At 36.8% G+C, this 21,442-nt stretch overlaps 1 protein-coding gene across 3 annotated transcripts in view; it reads right to left on the bottom strand.

Moving 5' to 3' along the window:
• Positions 1-21,442, bottom strand: part of LOC138715652 (uncharacterized) — a 550,339-nt gene that overhangs the window by 232,135 nt on the left and 296,762 nt on the right. The gene's annotated exons all lie outside the window — the stretch shown is intronic.

Genomic DNA, 21,442 nt, shown 5'->3' with positions numbered 1-21,442 from the left:
TGTGGTCTTCCATCCAAATGTCCCGAGTTAGATCCTCGACTATGTTGTCATTGAATTTGTGATGGACAAATCAGATGCTACTGAGAATTTTTCTCAGGGTACTCCCGTTTCTATCTATCATTCCACCAACACTCTCCACATCTCAAATAGTTAAAAATAGGCTGGGGTGAAGTCTTAGCGGTAGTACCTACGGTTTCCTGATGCTGATATAAAAATGCGTTGGGATTTCGGATTCTGCGGTTTATGAGTTACTCGTCTGAGGATGATTCCGGCTCTGTCAGGGCTGAGGTATAATGGACTACCTGTTAGCATCAGATTCACAAATGCCACCCAGGTCACCTGTCAGATTTGGTGTTACCTAAGTCACCCATCGGACTTGAACAGTCACTGCATGTATAGGGTCAAAGCGTGCCTAAGTGTACAGATCCGTCCAAGTTTTGGCTCTCGAAAAGCCAAGCCAAGCCAAGCCAGGCCAAGCCACCGTAAGATAAACAGTTCCTTCTGCACGTAAGAGTAATGTCACAGAAGGCAATAAACATAATAAATGTGTTACACTTTTCTTTTCGGTCATGAAATACAAGATACCATCTTCAGTTTATTGTACTTCGACTGGACATGCGTGATATTAGTAGATCCACAAATTATTTTATATAGCCTACATTTTACAGGTTAGTAAAGGCACCAAAGTGATTATTCTAAAAAAAATATCTTTCTTTTGGGTTGCTGTCGTCTTTTGAATGAAGATTTAACTCGGAGAGATCTCGACACTGCGTCTCGAGGAGATCTCGACATGTGTCGATTCGCTTGTGGTGTCTCTTATATAACCTGAGGGGCTATCTCTATCAAATGTTTTTGTTTTAGGAAAATTCACAATCCTTCATAGAGCTTTTTAGTGCTAGTTTCCTTCTATCTGTTTTTCTCTCTGTATGTCTGCTGCATGTATGAAACTACTCCTCTTCCATTGAACCAATCTTAATTTTCATTGATATCGGACAAATAGGAAAAGACATAACTCTCGATATAAAAATAAAATATCAATCAGTTCGGCATATTCTTCGCCTTGATTCTGAAGCTATATGGATTAACAATTAATAACGTAAGAGAATTGACATCCTGACGTACTGCAGGTTATCATATTTGATTATGATCTGGTTATAACCGAATATTGATGTGAAATTTACGTGAAGACGTTACCACTCCCCCATAGAACACCATAGACATCATCTGCGCAAGGACATTTAGGCTTGCCTAATTCCTCACCTGCTGATACTTACTTTGAGGAACTGCCGCCAATTCCGCCGCTAACACTTTATCTGGTGACAAAAGAGAAAACTGAAAGATTTAGAAGTAATAACTTCTGAAAACTATAGGAAACAGCTGAAGGAGACTAAACAGCAAAAAGAAGTTAGGCTTTCCCAAAGATAGAAGCCATCTAATGCTCGGCGTGTTTGGGGACAATCTGGAAAATCTAAAAAAAATCTATTGTGTCGCGTGTAGTGAGTATTACTACGCTTACAATGCTACAGAACTTTGGTTTCAGTGTGTTGGAGAATGCCAAAAAATTTTTCACGAGGCATGAGCAGAAAAAAGACATCTATAAAAAAATCGCAAGTAACCAACCTGAGTAAGAGTATTATAAAATATTTAGGTATATTTCAGAAGCAAAATTTGTTTTGTAAATGTTGGGATTTTAAAGTGTTTCATATGTTTGTTATACTATGTCGAAATCTCTCTCATTATGGGAGAAGTGGACCACTTCGGCATCGATTGATATTTTTTTTTAATACAGAGATATAAGATGATCACATTGGCACCAGATATCTGAAATGTGTAGAAGACATCATCATACATATTAGAAAAAAATATTAGAATAAAAATTTCATAAATTGGTCTCAAAGTCGAGATGTCCCTAATCTGTTGTGATTCTCTTAGTAATTTCTTTGGTTATAGATGTCGCTAATAATTATGAACTTTGTAAGTACATCTATATTTCATACTTAGCTTTACTATCACGAAAGACTTTATGATAAGTTATAACCAGGCTTCGGTCCTGGGCACAGAAACGCATGAAGTTCAGAACGCATGGACGATAGTGTTGTATTGGTCGAGTGGGCTGGGAGATGGAGCGCGCCGTTACTTCGTGTCTCAACATGTAAACAGTCCATCATAGTATGGCACAAAATATATTTCACTCTGTACAGATGCAGTATATACAGTACATTCCTAGTGTAGACAATAAATGTTTGCCATTAAAGTATTAACGTGAGTTGTAAGCTTCAATCAGGTGTCCCTACGCCGAAGCCTGTTACACGTACTCCAGCCAAACAGCAATACACACAACGGCAATGCACATTACGGACCCACCTGTGCTGTTGCAGTCACCCCACACGGGTCATGACGTCATTTATACTCTGTGTACTCTAAACCTCAAACTGGTTACTCTGTGTCCCTAGACCAAAGCCTGATTATAACTCTGCAATTAATTGCCTTAGTAAAAGAAGTCATCAAAATTGATTTTTATTTTGTAGGACATAGGTTTGAAATGATGCATTTGTAACTAGAATCGCAATGTAATCATCAGATTCTGTTAGTGATAATTTGGTAACAAAAGTTAATAAAATTATCATAATCTTGTAATGTATAACAGCTGATATCAAACACTGCCGACACTATCCGGATTATAACCTATTAGTATTCTCATTTGCGCTGTTTTTGGCAACTAAAGTTGGCACAAAAATGCAATTATTTTGTAACATTTGCATGCTTGTATCATATTAATGGAAATACGTATAATTTGTTTACATTTACAATTTAATTTTGTATCTTGCTGTAGAGGCAGAGTATTGCATCAGTGTGACCGCCACACAATCGGATTATCACGAACGTTTGAATACAAAGCAACAGGCACTCTAGTGAGTCCTAATATTAAATATTTGGTACGTTAAGTGTTTGTGTGCACTATCTGTGGAGCAATTCATTATTATTGATGGATGTTGAAGGGCACCTAGATATGTGACTGTACATGAGCAGGTTTGCTATATGGGCTATAAATTTCTCCGAGTTTTTTTTTTTTAACTGGAATTAAAAGTAAATTCATATGAGTCTCTTTTACCTTCTCACTGGTCAAAGACATGTTTGAGAATTTAACGTGTAATATTTGAAATTATATCCATAACATCATTAAGCCTACTTTAATAATCTTTGAAGTATACACTTAGCTTTTTATCTTCAGCCGATATAAAAATTAATTTAAAATAATAAAAATAACAAACATTTTGTTTGGATGTTATTGTATTTTTGTATTAAAATTATATGGAGTTCGGGTGAAAGGTTTTGCAAGTCGAGTTTTGTTCCACAGGTGAATACACAGTTAAATTCTACAAGTGGGTATGCAAAAAACAAAATAATACTAGTATTTAATGTGTTTTATTTGTGTACAAAATTATTTGTAACAAGAGTCCGAAGTTTAATCTTCATTCATTTTTATGACTTACCTATTTTACCCAAACACCATCGAATTTAGATGATACTTTTACCCGAACACTATCGAATTTAGATGATACTTTTACCCAAACACCATCGAATTTAAATGATACTTTTACCCAAACATCATCGAATTTAGATGATACTTTTACCCAAACACCATCGAATTTAGATGATACTTTTACCCAAACACCATCGAATTTATATGATGTTTTTACCCAAACACCATCGAATTTAGATGATACTTTTACCCAAACACCATCGAATTTAGATGATACTTTTACCCAAACACCATCGAATTTAGATGATACTTTTACCCAAACACCATCGAATTTAGATGATACTTTTACCCAACCACCATCGAATTTAGATGATACTTTTACCCAAACACCATCGAATTTAGGTGATGCTTTTACCCAAACACCATCGAATTTAGATGATACTTTTACCCAAACACCATCGAATTTAGATGATGCTTTTACCCAAACAGCATCGAATTTAGATGATACTTTTACCCAAACACCATCGAATTTAGATGATGCTTTTACCCAAACACCATCTAATTTAGATGATACTTTTACCCAAACACCATCGAATTTAGGTGATGCTTTTACCCAAACACCATCGAATTTAGATGATACTTTTACCCAAACACCATCGAATTTAGATGATACTTTTACCCAAACACCATCGAATTTAGATGATTCTTTTACCCAAACAGCATCGAATTTAGATGATACTTTTACCCAAACACCATCGAATTTAGATGATGCTTTTACCCAAACACCATCGAATTTATATGATACTTTTACCCAAACACCATCGAATTTAGATGATACTTTTACCCAAACACCATCGAATTTAGATGATACTTTTACCCAAACACCATCGAATTTAGTTGATACTTTTACCCAAACACCATCGAATTTAGATGATGCTTTTACCCAAACACCATCGAATTTAGATGATACTTTTACCCAAACACCATCGAATTTAGATGATACTTTTACCCAACCACCATCGAATTTAGATGATACTTTTACCCAAACACCATCGAATTTAGGTGATGCTTTTACCCAAACACCATCGAATTTAGATGATACTTTTACCCAAACACCATCGAATTTAGATGATGCTTTTACCCAAACACCATCGAATTTAGATGATACTTTTACCCAAACAGCATCGAATTTAGATGATACTTTTACCCAAACACCATCGAATTTAGATGATGCTTTTACCCAAACACCATCTAATTTAGATGATACTTTTACCCAAACACCATCGAATTTAGGTGATGCTTTTACCCAAACACCATCGAATTTAGATGATACTTTTACCCAAACACCATCGAATTTAGATGATACTTTTACCCAAACACCATCGAATTTAGATGATTCTTTTACCCAAACAGCATCGAATTTAGATGATACTTTTACCCAAACACCATCGAATTTAGATGATGCTTTTACCCAAACACCATCGAATTTATATGATACTTTTACCCAAACACCATCGAATTTAGATGATACTTTTACCCAAACACCATCGAATTTAGATGATACTTTTACCCAAACACCATCGAATTTAGATGATGCTTTTACCCAAACACCATCGAATTTATATGATACTTTTACCCAAAGACCATCGAATTTAGATGATACTTTTACCCAAACACCATCGAATTTATACGATATTTTAGTAATATAGAGCCTACACCAGGAAAACGAGTTTCAATCAGATGATTACGTTGCGCGTCGGTCTTTCACTGTTATAGATCGAACGCGACTGCCGAGGAAATAGTGTGTACACGTCCTTGGATCGAACGTGGGAATGTTTTGTGTTGTGTAGTATGAACAGATAATACAGCCTGTATTGTCTGTTCATACAACACAATACAAAACAGGTAACTTGCCCCGACCGGAATTCGAATTCGGGCCCCTTGTTTTGCGGTTAGACGCGCTAACCGTTACTCCATAGGTGTGAACCCGTTACTTTATAAGGCTATAACAACAAATATTATTATTTATCATTATTATTTCTTATTATAACTAAAATTATTATTAGTAATTTTGGAAATACAAGAAGCAGTAAACATAAACCATGGCCTAATGATTGTTTCGGTTTCCAGATAATTGGAGATCATATGTTCATTTTGTTTTGGGTCCAACATTCCACTGATTGTTCGATTTACAATTTAATACTAGTTATGATAGGATACAATTTTATATTTATTAGTTGAATATACTGGGAGCAGGTATTTCTTTTTGTTGACTTTTTATTAAACTAGCTTATGTTTATTTATGTCATGAGTACTTTTTATGTGCATAATTTGCTAATATGTTACAGCAATTAAAAATATTCATTTTCCCGGGCTATATTAATTCATGTTTCATCACAATTGTGCATTGCGATGTGTTTACATAGATAATATTTATGTCGCTGTTTATATTGCTAATGTTATTGTACAATTTTTTCTAAACTTACTTTAAAGTAAACATAGATCTTACATAATTACAATTGTGTATGTAATAAATATATTTTTTATCCTGATTTTGACACATTTTTAAATATAATTAAAACCTTGCAATCATATCAAGTAAAATAAATATTTATTTATTTACAGCAGAGTTTCTAATTCTTGACCCGTACATTAATTATTAGGCCTATTGAAATAATGTTATCGCTGACTTTTTTTCCGTTGTCAGTCTCATGTCCTAAATAATCCACGGTTGGCAGCGTAAATTACATGATACATATTTCACATACATTACGCGTAATTTGCATGTTTTATGTCGTATAAGAAAACTAATACATTATAAACTTTTGTACGTGGTTTAATAACTTTTTTTGATGACTATTAGTGAATAAATAATATTCATTAACTTAATCAAGACGTAAATATTTAATTTAATTTATTTTATAATCATGCGTAAAACAGATATAAGAGGTCAACGAACTCAGATCTGTCTCCCTACGCAAACCTCCCTCTCTGGCTACAACGTTGCAATCTGGTTGCATCGTTCAGTCGTTTAAATTAGTGGTTTATGAATTAAATTTACACAAAACTGTCCACGCTATTGAAATACGCCAGTGGCATAAATTACGCCTAGTCATTATTAAATAATTTATATTATAGTCTGGATCAGCTTACTTCATACCCTAAGGGTGAAACCTAACCATTTTTCCCCCATTACTACGTATGCTAGTGGATTATGGTGATTTTCTACTTTTCAGGTTGAATTTTCTCTTGCCAACTTCGTTTCGAATTTCGATACTGACAAATACTACAAATGGTTGTGATTTTGTAACTGGTATTATGGCAGCTGAGACAGTATCGACAAAATTTGTCGGTACTGGAGTTCCATGGAATTAAAATTATACTAAATTTCTGAGCCGGTTACTGGAAGCTAGTGAAATTTGAACATATTAATAATTAATTAATATCAGTATTAATATTAATACATAATAGTTATTTTATGTGTTGCGTTGTGGTTATAATTCAAGAATACAGTCAGGTAAGTTGTCGGAGTTAGTACTAATACTTTCATATGGTCAAAGAAAATAGTCCAGGCCTGCAGAACTGTAGCTCTTGAGAGAGACTGTTTTCCTCCCCTCTTTTATCCCGCCCACCTCTTCTACCTGTGCGGTCACTGCGTTCTAGTTATGCTCGGCTGCATCAACATTCATTCTCGGGGCGGAAGTCGATCATCCCCAATAGAAGTGGAGTGAGGCTGACGTCATAGTTCCCCTACTTTGCGAGTTATGCAGGCCTGGTTTAGTCAAACCAATGAATTTCGTATTTCCAGACAAAATGCTTGACGTGTGGATCCCTTTCCCGTATAGTTTGCCTACGAAAATATACAAATTATTGTATTGAATTATTTAGAATAACCTTCCAACATAAAGTACGGTAAGTAAATACATAGGATCATTTGATATCTGGTAACAGTTGGCAACACTGACAAGACGGCAATATTTGCTGTTTAGGAATTGTTCTTATTTGACCCTCACTATATAAACAAATAATGTCCAGATTAAAACAGGAACTCACGAAATACTTTGGGCAAGTAGTCGCATATAATTCAATTTAATACACACTTCCGCAAATTTAAGTGCATATTTTCTTATTTTTAGCGCCTAAACTTCTGCAGCTACTGGACTTCATTTCCCCAGTTTAAATGCTTATTCAGTAGCTCTGCTTTAAGCATAAGTAGCGGATATATCGACAGAATGGTTGCTGAAAATTCTGGTCGGGTTATGTGGTAATTAGATTTATGTGTAAAAGAGGAGCATATGCTAATCGCGAATTTCCTTGTCTGGTAATAAACACGTAGGCGTGGGGTATTGTATCTTTGCAACCTCGAACATGAGCTGGCAACTGTTAAATTGATATCCTTACCGCCATGGAAATTAATACTGGAAGCTCGCGAGATTTATAGCGCCCCCAGTGAGACGACCCGGCAGAGCTATCGACCTGACTGATATCGCGGTTAGCAAGAGCGCCAGCTAGTTATATCGGCCGGACGGCTATCGAGGTCTGCCTGCCGCCTGTGTCAAGCAAACGGATTTGCACTTACCTCGAGATTTACGTCGCTAACTGCTTTCCTCTTACAACACGTTCAGGTCGTTGCATCATAATATTTCCAAATATTTATGTACGGGATGAACTTGAACGACTGCCATTCAGATCCTGTAAGTACTACTGCGTTTTAGACTACGAAGACTATCAAATGTAACGAAATTATGAGGTGGTAGTAATCGAGTTAATTAAATGATAATTAGCTATAAAAAGCCAACAGGAACATAATTTTAATAAGCTGCATATTTTAGAACTACGTGTGGGTGCGATCACCTATTAACTGGTGAATAGTAAGAAGAGTAGGCCTATAAGGAGAAGACGGGGAATGCAAGGAGAACGCGTGAAATAAGTACAAAGAGAACGAGTGGAATACAAGAAGAACGAGTAGAATACAAGGAGAAAGAGGGAAATACGAGGAGAACGGGGGAATATAAGGAGAACGAGTGAAATACAATGAGAACGCGTGGAATACAAAACGAATGGAATGCGAGGAGAACGAGTGGAATACGAGGAGAACGAGTGAAATACAAGAAGAACATGGAAAATACGAGGAAAACGAGGTAAATGCGAGGAGAACGGGGGAATACAAGGAGAACGATTGAAATACAATTAGAACGAGTGGAATACAAAACGAATGGAATGCGAGGAGAACGAGTGGAATACGAGGAGAACGAGTGAAATACAAGAAGAACATGGAAAATACGAGGAAAACGAGGTAAATGCGAGGAAAACGGGGGAATACAAGGAGAACGATTGAAATACAATTAGAACGTGTGGAATACAAAACGAATGGAATGCGAGGAGAACGAGTGGAATACGAGGAGAACGAGTGAAATACAAGAAGAACATTGAAAATACGAGGAAAACGAGGTAAATGCGAGGAGAACGGGGGAATACAAGGAGAACGATTGAAATACAATTAGAACGTGTGGAATACAAAACGAATGGAATGCGAGGAGAACGAGTGGAATACGAGGAGAACGAGTGAAATACAAGAAGAACATTGAAAATACGAGGAAAACGAGGTAAATGCGAGGAGAACGGGGGAATACAAGGAGAACGATTGAAATACAATTAGAACGTGTGGAATACAAAACGAATGGAATGCGAGGAGAACGAGTGGAATACGAGGAGAACGAGTGAAATACAAGAAGAACATGGAAAATACGAGGAAAACGAAGTAAATGCGAGGAGAACGGGGGAATACAAGGAGAACGATTGAAATACAATTAGAACGTGTGGAATACAAAACGAATGGAATGCGAGGAGAACGAGTGAAATACAAGAAAAACATGGAAAATACGAGGAAAACGAGGTAAATTCGAGGAGAACGGGGGAATACAAGGAGAACGATTGAAATACAATTAGAACGTGTGGAGTACAAAACGAATGGAATGCGAGGAGAACGAGTGAAATACAAGACGAACATGGAAAATACGAGGAAAACGAGGGAAATACCAGGAGAACGGGGGAATACAAGGAGAACGATTGAAATACAAGGAGGACTAGTGGAATACGAGGAGAACGAGTGAAATACAAGGAGAACATGGAAAATACGAGGAAAACGAGGGAAATACGAGGAGAACGGGGGAATACAAGGAGAACGAGCGGAATACAAGGAGAACGAGTGGAATACAAGGAGAATGAGTTGAATACGAGGGGAGTGAGTGGAAAAATTATTATTAAATTACGCTCGCAACTGCAGAGGTTATATCAGCGTCGCCGGTGTGCCGGAATTTTGTCCTGCAGGAGTTCTTTTACATGCCAGTAAATCTACTGACATGAGCCTGTCGCATTTAAACACACTTAAATGCCATCGAATCCGAAACCTTGAGCATAGAAGGCCAGCGCTATACCGACTACGCCAACGAGGCCGACAGAATGAGTGGAATACAAGGAGAACGAGTGGAATATGAGAACAAGTTGAATACAAGTAGAACGAGGGAAATATAAGGAGAACAGGTGAAATACAAGGAGAACAATTAGAATACGAAGAAAATTAATGAAATGTAAGGAGGACGAGGGGGGTACAAGGGGAACGGGGGAGGTTACATAGGCCTATTTATGTGACAGTCAATTCCCAAGTTAACCCCTCTCCCATAACTAATAAGGAGAAAGACGTACTGTAGTTCTACTTCAAAACAGCGTCAGTGGTGAGGCCACATTGGTAGGTCACGGCCATCCAGCGAACATTATATTCGTGTTGTACGAAGCCAAAGTACAGAAGGTTTTTTTGGAGATCTCCTTTTTTTCCTTCATCACACCACCAACACACTTCCAAAATCCCTCTTCATTGTCATCTCCCGTTTAAGATACCGGTACGGCACTTGTATTGACTGGTGCTAGCTCGTGCTCCTGCCTCGAAGCGGTTGTCTTCATCGTATATCCATAGGCAGGTATTTGGCAGCTATGTCTAGATGACTCAGTGATCTTGTGGAACGAAATACTGTCTTCTGAGGGTCTCGACGAGTTAAGAGATATGAGGTAAGGAAGGCTATCACCAGGGATATAGAAGGCCGGAAAGGAACGCGTTTTGCTGCAGATGGTTGAACCATCATGTGACCTAAATACGCACAATTGGAATGCAACTCATTCCACAATGGCATACATTATACAATAACCTACATAAAACCTGTTCAACGAAGGAATAAAATGACGTAAACACATGCATATGGTCTTGATCTCACATGACACTTTGAACGGCTCTGCAGTTCTGAAAAACATAGAAGACATTTCGCAGTGAAAAGATCCCATCGGATTTACAAAGATGCACGACTGAGACTTTCTGCACGGATTTATGTGATATAATGTTGCGTGCAAATATTCCTTTTAATAAATTAGAGAATGCATATTTTCGGTAATTTTTACGAAAATACACTAGGGAGACATTTCTAGCGAGTCTGCGCTTCATAAAAATTACTTCCCTCCTTCGTATGTAGACATCCTAAACAAAATTAGAGAAAATGTGGGCGAGAACAACATATTTGTTAGTATTAGCGAAGCAAGAGATGCCACTGAGAGGTTTGTACTATATGTAATAGTAGGAATCCTACGCAACGCTGGAGTTCGATCCCGGGCCAGATCGATGGCATCTAAGTGTGCTTAAATGCGACAGACTCATGTCAGTAGATTTACTGGCATGTAAAAGAACTCCTGCGGGACAAAATTCCGGCACATCCGGCGACGCTGATATAACCTCTGCAGTTGCGAGCGTCGTTAAATAAAACATAACATTAACATTAGCAACGCTGGAGTGACATAGGTAGGTACCTACTACACTATCAATTATAAAGAAGAGTATCATCATAGGGTCCGACTTTCGAGGAAATATTCCACTTCGTATCAAACTTATTTCTCAGTTATATATAATTACCTCGTCATGAAGATTATGTTCTCTACAAAGTATGAAAATGAAAAAATTAAAATTAAAGATGTAGATTAACCTACAGTAGACTATATTGTACAGAACATGAGTTTATACTTTTTAGATTTTAAAATACGGACCCTGTATTACAAATCAAACCCGAAATATATCGAGTTGAATTCAACGTTCGTATCCTTTTTACGGAACTGTAATGTTTGACATGAGTCCAATGTTTACGTCTTCCAATGTCTTCTCTTCAACCACATTCATTCGCACTAGTCAAAGGTAAGCCAGCGTCAATGAAATCACCACAGACGTCCGGGGTCTAGTCATAAAATAGTCCTAGCGAAATGTTTCCATTTCATTTCATTTATGAATCCCTAAGATTGTTTTAAATACATATAATAGGCTTTAAAGAATATAAAAATAACGTTTTTCTTGCCATATGAACACATCTATTGATCTTTATAATATGGTGTCAAGAATATATTTAAAAACGGCGGAGTGATACATTCCGGGTTTGTAATTGATGTTCTATAGTCTGAAATGAATTGAATTTCGGGAAGGCGATACTACGACTCAGCACTGCGATCTTTCAAGAACTTTTGCGCTAATCCTCAAGCTATGTTCTATGGTTTACAACACTGTATCTTTTCGCTGGATGCAATACTTAAGCCAAGGGCTAGTCGCGTTCCGACCTGCAACGTCGGAAGTCTTATACAGAATGTGGCCAAGAATAAGATAGAGATGTGAAAAAGTAGCTAATTGATATGCAGCAGTAACCATGTACGTCATATGTATGTGTGTACGTACGTAAGTATGTATGTGTGCATGTATGTATGTGTGTATGTATGTATATTTTTATGTTTTTATGTAAATTATGGTTTATTTAACGACGCTCGCAACTGCAGAGGTTATATCAGCGTCGCCGGTGTACCGGAATTTTTGTCCCGCAGGAGTTCTTTTACATGCCAGTAAATCTACTGACATAAGCCTGTCGCGTTTAAACACACTTAAATGCCATCGACCTCGGTCTGCATCGAACCCGCAACCTCGAGCATAGAAGGCCAGCGCTATACTAACTGCTACCGAGGGCGACTGTATGTATGTATGTATGTATGTATGTATGTATGTACTGCGTGTAATTAAACTTAACGCTGGAAGATTTGATACGGCATAATATGAGTTGCTGGAATTGAACCGCATATTACCAGAAAGCCAACAAGTAATCTGACATACGCTTTTCGTGTTACTATAACGTAACGAAATAGTGACGATTAATGGGAGTTTCAAACTATACATATTACAATGTATAGCCACATTTATCGCATTTAATTTCCTGTGAATCGAGACAAGTATTCAAAACTCATCCAGTGCATTAAATTATTTCTCTTCAGACGTATTGATTTTCAATACAAACCCGAAGAATGCCATTCATTACGATTGTACGCAGACATGAAGTAGGCTCGCCCTCTCGTGTCGTTCAAAGAGACCTGTAATTGGATGCCCCTCAATGTCCATCACCCCTTTTCCCCTCGGAATGTGATATTCTCGCGCGCTGTAATTCAGTCTATTATCAGGTTTGTTTGGTTATTTATAGCCTTGTTAATGTAGGTACCTGCAGGAACAGAAGCAGTATCGCAACATGGCTTTGCTGTCGGATCCCTCTCTGCTATTAGGGACTGACGTTTGCCGTAGTGTTTACAGGCAGATAGGTAAACACTAATACGCAGGTTTACGGCAGAAAGACAGTGTATACAGTGTTGTGTCATTGGATAGTGGTAGATGTAAATTATCCATAAATATGTTGCATCGTTTCAGATTCAATATTGTCATATTGCAAGTGGGTTGGGTGATCTATTAAAAATTGAATGTGACAAATTACATCGAGTTAACAGAGGTCGACGTGCTTGGGAAATAGTCGCTATTAATTTGTCAGATACAAAACAGATCCATCACTACCTACAGCAATCAAAATCTATTCAGGATAATAAATAATGACATCACACTGTGCATAATGAATTCTGTTACTGGCATTTTCATTGTGATTCACCTGGGACTTCGTGACTATGTTGTTCAAATTGGATATTTTTTTTATTCTTAAAAAAGCAGTTATTTAACTATGTCAACTGGCTGCGGATTGGAAGGTCTTGGGTTCAATACCGGGTGATGCAGGGATTTTTCTCATTGGCAGAACTTCCGCAGAGGTCCACTCAGCTTCCTATCCAATTGAGTACCCGTTCTTTCACGCAAGTAAAAGGCGGGGTCAGACCAAGGTGCCGACCATACCACTTCACTGAAGTGCCGAAATGAAAGCCTCCACTACTCGCGCGGCATGCATTTGTAATCTACGTCATCACATCTCCGCTTTCAATGCTGATATCGTGAAATTTTCAGTACTTTCCTGTTACAGTTTAGCCCTGATATCTAGAGTATTTGGATATAATTGTGACTCTTTTCTGTATAGTAATATATATTTTTAGGGTGGATTACAATTATAATCCGCGTGAGTGCTAACGCCAGTGTTTTTAACAGGTGAGAATAGAACAGCATAATTTTCGATTTCCTTATTTGTGATTTGATTTATTCTTATAAGTCGTTCATAAGCATCTCTGTAGGCCTACTATTTTCTATTGTTGCAGTGATTATTTTATCCTGTAATGTAAATGATTACATGGACATATTTGATAATACAGAAAAATGATTTCTTCTCATACCAAACAGACATGTACTTGAACCCAATAGTGACTTAAATTTTGGGAGTAGGAAATTGTGACTCTAAAGTATACCCTATAATAACTTACTTATTTATGGCTTTTAAGGAACCCGGATGTTCATTGTCGCCCTCACATAAGCCCGCCATCGGTCCCTATCCTCTGCAAGATTAATCCAGTCTCTATTATTATATCCCACCTACCTCAAATCCATTTTAATATTGAAAGAGTGATGGAACGGAGAAAAATTCTCTCCGGCGCCGGGATTTGAACCCGGGTTTTCAGCTCTACGTGCTGATGCTTTATCCACTAAGCCACGCCGGATACAACCCCGACGCCGGTTAGAATCGTCTCAGATTAAGCTCCATCTCTTGGGTTCCCTCTAGTGGCCGCCCTCTGCACTACGTCATAGATGTCTATGAACGCAGGACCGAAGTCCATACATGTGTTGAGGTGCACTCGGATGAGTGACTGGTTGGCCGGGATCCGACGGTATAGGCGCCGTCTTAAATCACAAAGTGATTTATTACGCATATCATATATATTTTTTTGATGTACCGAGTGCACCTCAACACATGTATGGACTTCGGTCCTGCGTTCACAGACATCTATGACGTAGTGCAGAGGGCGGCCACTAGAGGGAACCCAAGAGATGGAGCTTAATCTGAGACGATTCTAACCGGCGTCGGGGTTGTATCCGGCGTGGCTTAGTGGATAAAGCATCAGCACGTAGAGCTGAAAACCCGGGTTCAAATCCCGGCGCCGGAGAGAATTTTTCTCCGTTCCATCACTCTTTCATCATATGATGACGCAGAATATCTGCATGGAAATATCATATGTACTTCGGTACATCAAAAAAAAAATATATATATATATATATACATTTTAATATTATTTTTCCATCTACGTCTCTGTCTCCCCAAAGGTCTTTCCCTCCGGTCTCCAAAGTAATAATAATAATAATAATAATAATAATAATATTAATAATAATAATAAATATTTAATTATATTGTTTGCATTATAACACTCATTAGGCCTGTATTTTATTGACATCACTGATGTAAATATGAAAGTTCAAAGAGAGTTACACTGTTATATGACAAACAGCTGAATAGAATCAATAAAGTAATGTTACTATTATATGTATGTTGTAAAATTACATATTTATATGTGTAAAAAATTGTTTCTTAAAAAAAAGGGGAGATTGATTACAAATATAGTTCGCGCGAATACTGGCGTCACAAATTATGACGCGAGTACTGAAGGGTCAATGACGTTTTGTCAAGTGCGCAGTTAGTTAGTGTAAATGGAATTGGTGGTAGCGAGATGGTATTTAGCGAGATGAGTCCAGGGATTTGCCATAGCGTTTAATTTTATTCGCCTTATAGCTGGGAGAAACCTCTGAAGAACTCGACCATGTATTCAGCCGAAGCAGGATGCCAGGGCGCAGCTTTGGAGCAAGATTTCAGCTCGACGGTACCTCAGCTAAACCGATGCCCTATTTGTATTATCATACTATAAACCTCACAATAATTCCAACGAGTTCAAATAATTTTGTTAAATACTGCCATTAGATAGAACGAAGATGACTGAGTTACATTCAGTCAACATATTAAATGCTTGTAGGTTAATGTAATTATTTCATTACCTCGAGGTAGTCTCTCTGTTAGCAGATTTATTAACAATTACGAATTGGGTAAAATGCATTAGATGATAAAGACATTTGAATAAGACGACAGTGATAACTTTACATTATTCATTAGGCGTTTTTGTCTGGGGGTGGTTATAAAAACAGCCAAGTTGTGTAATAATCGGACTTGAATATATTGTATTATATCTATCCGAATTATGTTATAAATATAGGGAAAAGTACTTTACGAATGATTCCTGAAGTCCGTAGGACCGTATTCCTGCAAGTATCATGATTCACTATTTGGTGCCACGTAGGCCTATCGATTCGGCTTATGCAACACTTAGTTCAAGCAAAGTCTACCTCAGAGTTCTGGTCTTACTTATTTCGCCCGATGATGGAACCTGTTTTTAGTTCCTAAACGTCCATCTCAGACTTCTACAACCTCTTCAGAACTTGTGTAGAAGTCATCAGTACTATATCCTGCTGCATTCTTTGTTGACTGAAATTATTGTAGGATAATAAATTTAATGAAGTTGAAATTAATGATGAAATAATGAGCCCCAGGGTGCAACGTCGAAAATTTCCCAGGATTTAATTACGGGTCAATCATTTCACTATATTTATGTTCTCTGCTCTTTAAGGTTTCTCCTTCCAATTTCGATGCCTTTTCACTCCTGTTTTTTTTTTTAATTAATAATGTTCTTATAATACGATGTGAGATCTTAACGTATTTTGGTAGAGGAGTCGTTCAGATGTCATATACGGTGCTGTAGAATTATTTAAAACTTAAGAAACTGACGTTTAAGAATACGAAAAGCTTTCGGTGTAGCTCCAGCGGTCGGCGTGTTTGCTTACTAATCCGAAGCTCAGCTTGAGCATGGGTTCGAGTCCTGCTTTAGGTGATCACCGATTTGGGATTTTTTTCGAGAGTCTTCCAATTGTAAGGCGAATATTAGATAATTCCATGTCGAATTATCGGCCTTTTCTTGCCAACTACTATCTCTCTATCACGAAATTCCATCGGTGCTAAATAGTCTGGTCGATATAGCGCCGTTAAATAACTGACTATAAAAGAATAAAAATAATTGGCAATCAAAAATAATTATGAAAATATCAACTTATCTAAATCGTAGTTTTTATTTATATGTAGATACTTTTGCCAAAGTAGTAGAGTATCTTTCATGGTGGTCTTCTTAAAATCAATACATTTAAGGAAAGATTAAAAAGATTAGGTTGAGAATTTAATTGTAGGTGCAGTGTAATTATCTACAGTAAGTTGTGACATGTAATTAAGTTGATATGTAATTAAGGTGACTTGTAGTATTACTTAAGTTGACAATAGTTGGATTTAATAGGTTTACTTCTAAGTTAGATTAACTTTTGCTAATAGTAGACGTTATTTAGACTATAGCATAGTCTTTATTTATAGTCCTAAATTTATTGCATTTATTTATAGTCAGAATTAATTTTATGTTTATTTTATATATGTTATTTTATTTCTGTAGTTATTGTTATTTTATTGCTGTAATTATTGTGGTGTTATTGTACTGTATATTATATATTACTGCTATCGGGTATATACCCAATTGCAGTGTTAATAAATACATACATACATACAATAATAGGATTCTTCTGAGTTTATGACTTTACAAAAAATAGGCCTAGTTGTTTCTGTCCATTATGTATGTAAATAAATAGATAAATATTTAGTATGTATTACAATGGGATATGATACTGGTCGATACAGCGAACATTCGGATTGGATTGAAGGTGCTGCTGATGCTCGTTTACATGGAGTTCGCCACAATAGCTAGCGCTACTAATAGTCACGTAAAGAACATCGCTAAACTGATAATCACAAAATTATGAAATAAACATTTTGCGTTTGAAAAATTAAAATATTCCTTGTTTAATTAATTGCAATGATCCTCCACGATAAAAATTTCATCACTGTCATGAACTCATTATTTATAAATCTATTAGCTTTAGCGATCTTTCTTCATTGTTTGTAACCTTTGGTAGCAGCGAGTTGTAGCCTATGTGAAGATGTATGACGCCACACAGTATGATTTCGTTAGACGCCGATACTCATGTTCGCTGTGCCGTCCAGTAATTCATTTTGGCCTAATATCACTCAATCCCTTCACTTTCAAGATTCATAAAGGTATAAAACAAAACCAGAACGAAAAATTACACCACATAGGCCTATTAGGTAAATGAATGTAATTTTCTACATAGTTGATCCTTAGTGTAACGAAAATATAACATGACCAAATTTTAATTAAAAGTCGACTGTCACTGTAATTGGTTTAATTTCAAACCAAAATAAATGTACACACAGTACATCAGCCGAGCAAACAAATAAATAATAAAAAATGAGTGGGTGATTTAAATGCATGATAAGGGAAATTAAATAGGAATTGTATCACTTTGCATATCATGAAACGTTTTACATACCACACTGATTAAACTAATGCCATTAAATTATAAAATGAGCATTTTTGGCATCGTATTTTGTGTTTGTTTCACTGAAAACGGTGGAATAACTTTTCAGTCAGTTACCAAATACTGGGACGTTGCAATCTCCATTCTGACAAACTGCCTAATTCTAACTCTACTATACTGAGGCGATAATGAGGCAATTTATAAATTACATCAGCACGAGCCAGGATGACCAGTACGTCCATTAATATATAGGGTGATTCAGAAGGAAATAGTCATACCTTGAAGGCTGATAGTATGAGTGATTCTAAAGCAAAAATTCTACAAACACATGTCCTATTTTGAACGGTTTTGCTAAAAAAAAATCGAAATCAGGAGAAACTAGAAAATTTCAGGTGTTACGAAATTAAGAGATCGTTACGTCTATGTTGTACTGAATTGTCTATTTCTCTTGACATAACATGTTAAAAAAATACCACAGTCAATATAGATGCATTTTACAGTTCGTGTAGCCAGATGTCGTGTTGCTAATTTGAGCTGGTTCGAACATTCCTTAATGTGATCATAAGAATTTAAAATGCGGGCAAGTAATTGTTACCTTGTTTCCACTTAGTGCTTGTAGTCTTCGCTCTTTAGCTAACTACACAAACAATAATCTAATGGTGTAAGTCGGGTGACCTCTGTGGTCAAGAAATGACATTATGTAGGTATATTCTGCACGTGTAAAGATAACTTGCATTGTAACTGGACTATACATAATGCGCCCGTACTTAGTAAACTGCTGCAACCTTTCTGACATAGATTCGAAGTCGGCGAGCAAGAATGGTGTTATCCCTCCACCCTTTCTTGCGCAAATAACTTGCGTCCATGCAAGTGGCCGGAATGAAAAAGGCCATAGTACAATCTAATGTTATTCTGGGTGCGTCTGCATGAATGTGAGTAGTTACGCCGAGGGTTCAAATAACTGTTACTCGGAAATAATTGAAAATAAGACATATGTTTATATAATATGTTTCCTTTAGGACTGCCTATACTATCATCTCTCAAGAAATGGCCATTTCCTCCTGAATTACCCTTATATACTGTATATCAATCGTTACATATTTAAGCCACCAGCGTAGCTCAGTCGGCTAAGGCGCTTGCCTGCCGATCAGGAGTTGCGCTTGGGTGCGGGTTCGATTCCCGCTTGGGCTGATTACCTGATTGGGTTTTTTCCGAGGTTTTCCCCAACCGTCAGGCAAATGTTAGGTAATCTATGGCGAATCATCGGCCTCATCTCGCTATCACCAATTTCATCGACGCTAAATAACCTCGTAGTTGATACAGCGTCGTTAAATAACCAAGTAAAAAAATTACATATTTGAATTTTACTTTTTGATCGTTGGGCACGGATATCGCTCCAAAAACCGAATGTTTTATGAATGATATTTTGTTTGTATACCATGTGAACCACGGTTGAGGTTTTAATCCTCAAATGTGCATTGATAAACATTGCAACAGCGCACGTGACTACTGAAGGTACAATATCTAAGTGCACCACGGCAACTAAATATATTATGTTTTAAATGAACATCAGTCTGGTACATTTTTGGACTTCCGTTCCTACAAACTGAAGACAATGATGACTGTTTCAAAGATGACTTGATGGTTAGAAAACCTGGAAGATGAAGGATCGGTGGAGCGGAGAAAAATTCTCTCCGGCACTGGGATTCGAATCCGGGTTTTTCAGTTCTACGTGCTGACGCTCTATCCACTAAACCACACCGGATTCCAATTCCTATGCCGGATTGAATCCTCTCGGATTGAGCTCCACCTCTTACTTTGCCTTTAGTGGCCAACTCTCATGCACTGTGTCACAGATGTGTGACAGTGGCACAATGTCCAACACACTAATTTACAGAGGTGCACTCATTACAAGTGACTAAGTGGCCGGGATCCGACGGACTGAGCGCCGTCTTAAATCACTAAGTGATTATATACGCATATACGTCCACTCAAAATTAAGTCCAAAAAAAGTTACGTCCACGGACATTTTGTCCACATGTTTTCGTCTAATACACTTACACTCAAGAAAGTTGGTCCATTATTTCGTCCATTATATTAGCTGTCTAATACGTGCAAATAATAAAATATCTCCTCAATTTTTGGCAACTGAACAAACATAGCCAATGCAATTGTGTTTCAGCAAATTTTCTCTCTTATGCACTTTCCGTTAGAAAAAATTAAATCACATATAGAAGTATATGCCAATAGTTGAAAATTGCAATATACGGTATGAACTCTGATACAACTTCATAGTTCATCTTAATGGTCTTCAAAATTAGTGCAATAAGTGCTGTTGAAGCTACTTTCAAAATAGTATGGTAAAGGGATGTATTTGAGAATCGTAAGTTGCAAAATTAAATTGTATTCAGCAGAATTACAAGAAGAAAGAGAACATTAATAGCAGTAGGCAAATCTTGTGACCATGAGAAGAATGTATTTCACGTTAGATATTATTATTATTATAATTATTATTATTATTATTATTATTATTGTTATTATTATTATTATTGTTATTATTATTATTATTATTATTATTATTATTATTATTATTATTATTATTCCACAAACGATTAGGGAAAACACGGGAATTTTACTTGAAGCAAGTAAAGAGATAGGTTTGGAAGTAAATCCCGAAAAGACAAAGTATATGATAATGTCTCGTGACGAGAATATTGTATGAAATGAAAATATAAAAATTGGAAATTTATTCTTTGAGGAGGTGGAAAAATTCAAATACCTGGGAGCAACAGTAACAAATATATATGATACTCGGGAGGAAATTAAACACAGATGTAAATATGAGAAATGCGTATCATTATTCGGTTGAGAAGCTTTTATCATCCAGTCTGCTGTAAAAAAATCTGAAAGTTAGAATTTATAAAACAGTTATATTTCCGGTTTTTCTTTATGGTTGTGAAACTTGGACTCTCAATTTGAAAGAGGAACATAGGTTAAGGGTGAGAATAAGGTTCTTAGGAAAATATTTGGGGCTAAGAGGGATGAAGTTACAGGAGAATGGACAAAGTTACACAACACAGAACTACACGCATTGTATTCTTCACCTGACATAATTAGGAACATTAAATCCAGACGTTTGAGATGGGCAGGGGATGTAGCACGTATGGGCGAATCCAGAAATGCATATAGAGTGTTAGTTAGGAGGCCGGAGGAAAAAAGAC

This window comes from Periplaneta americana, chromosome 15, assembly GCF_040183065.1.
Source record: "Periplaneta americana isolate PAMFEO1 chromosome 15, P.americana_PAMFEO1_priV1, whole genome shotgun sequence".
Lineage (NCBI taxonomy): Eukaryota > Metazoa > Arthropoda > Insecta > Blattodea > Blattidae > Periplaneta > Periplaneta americana.
Note: the sequence above shows the minus strand (reverse complement) of the source record. Positions and strands in the feature narration are given on the sequence as shown.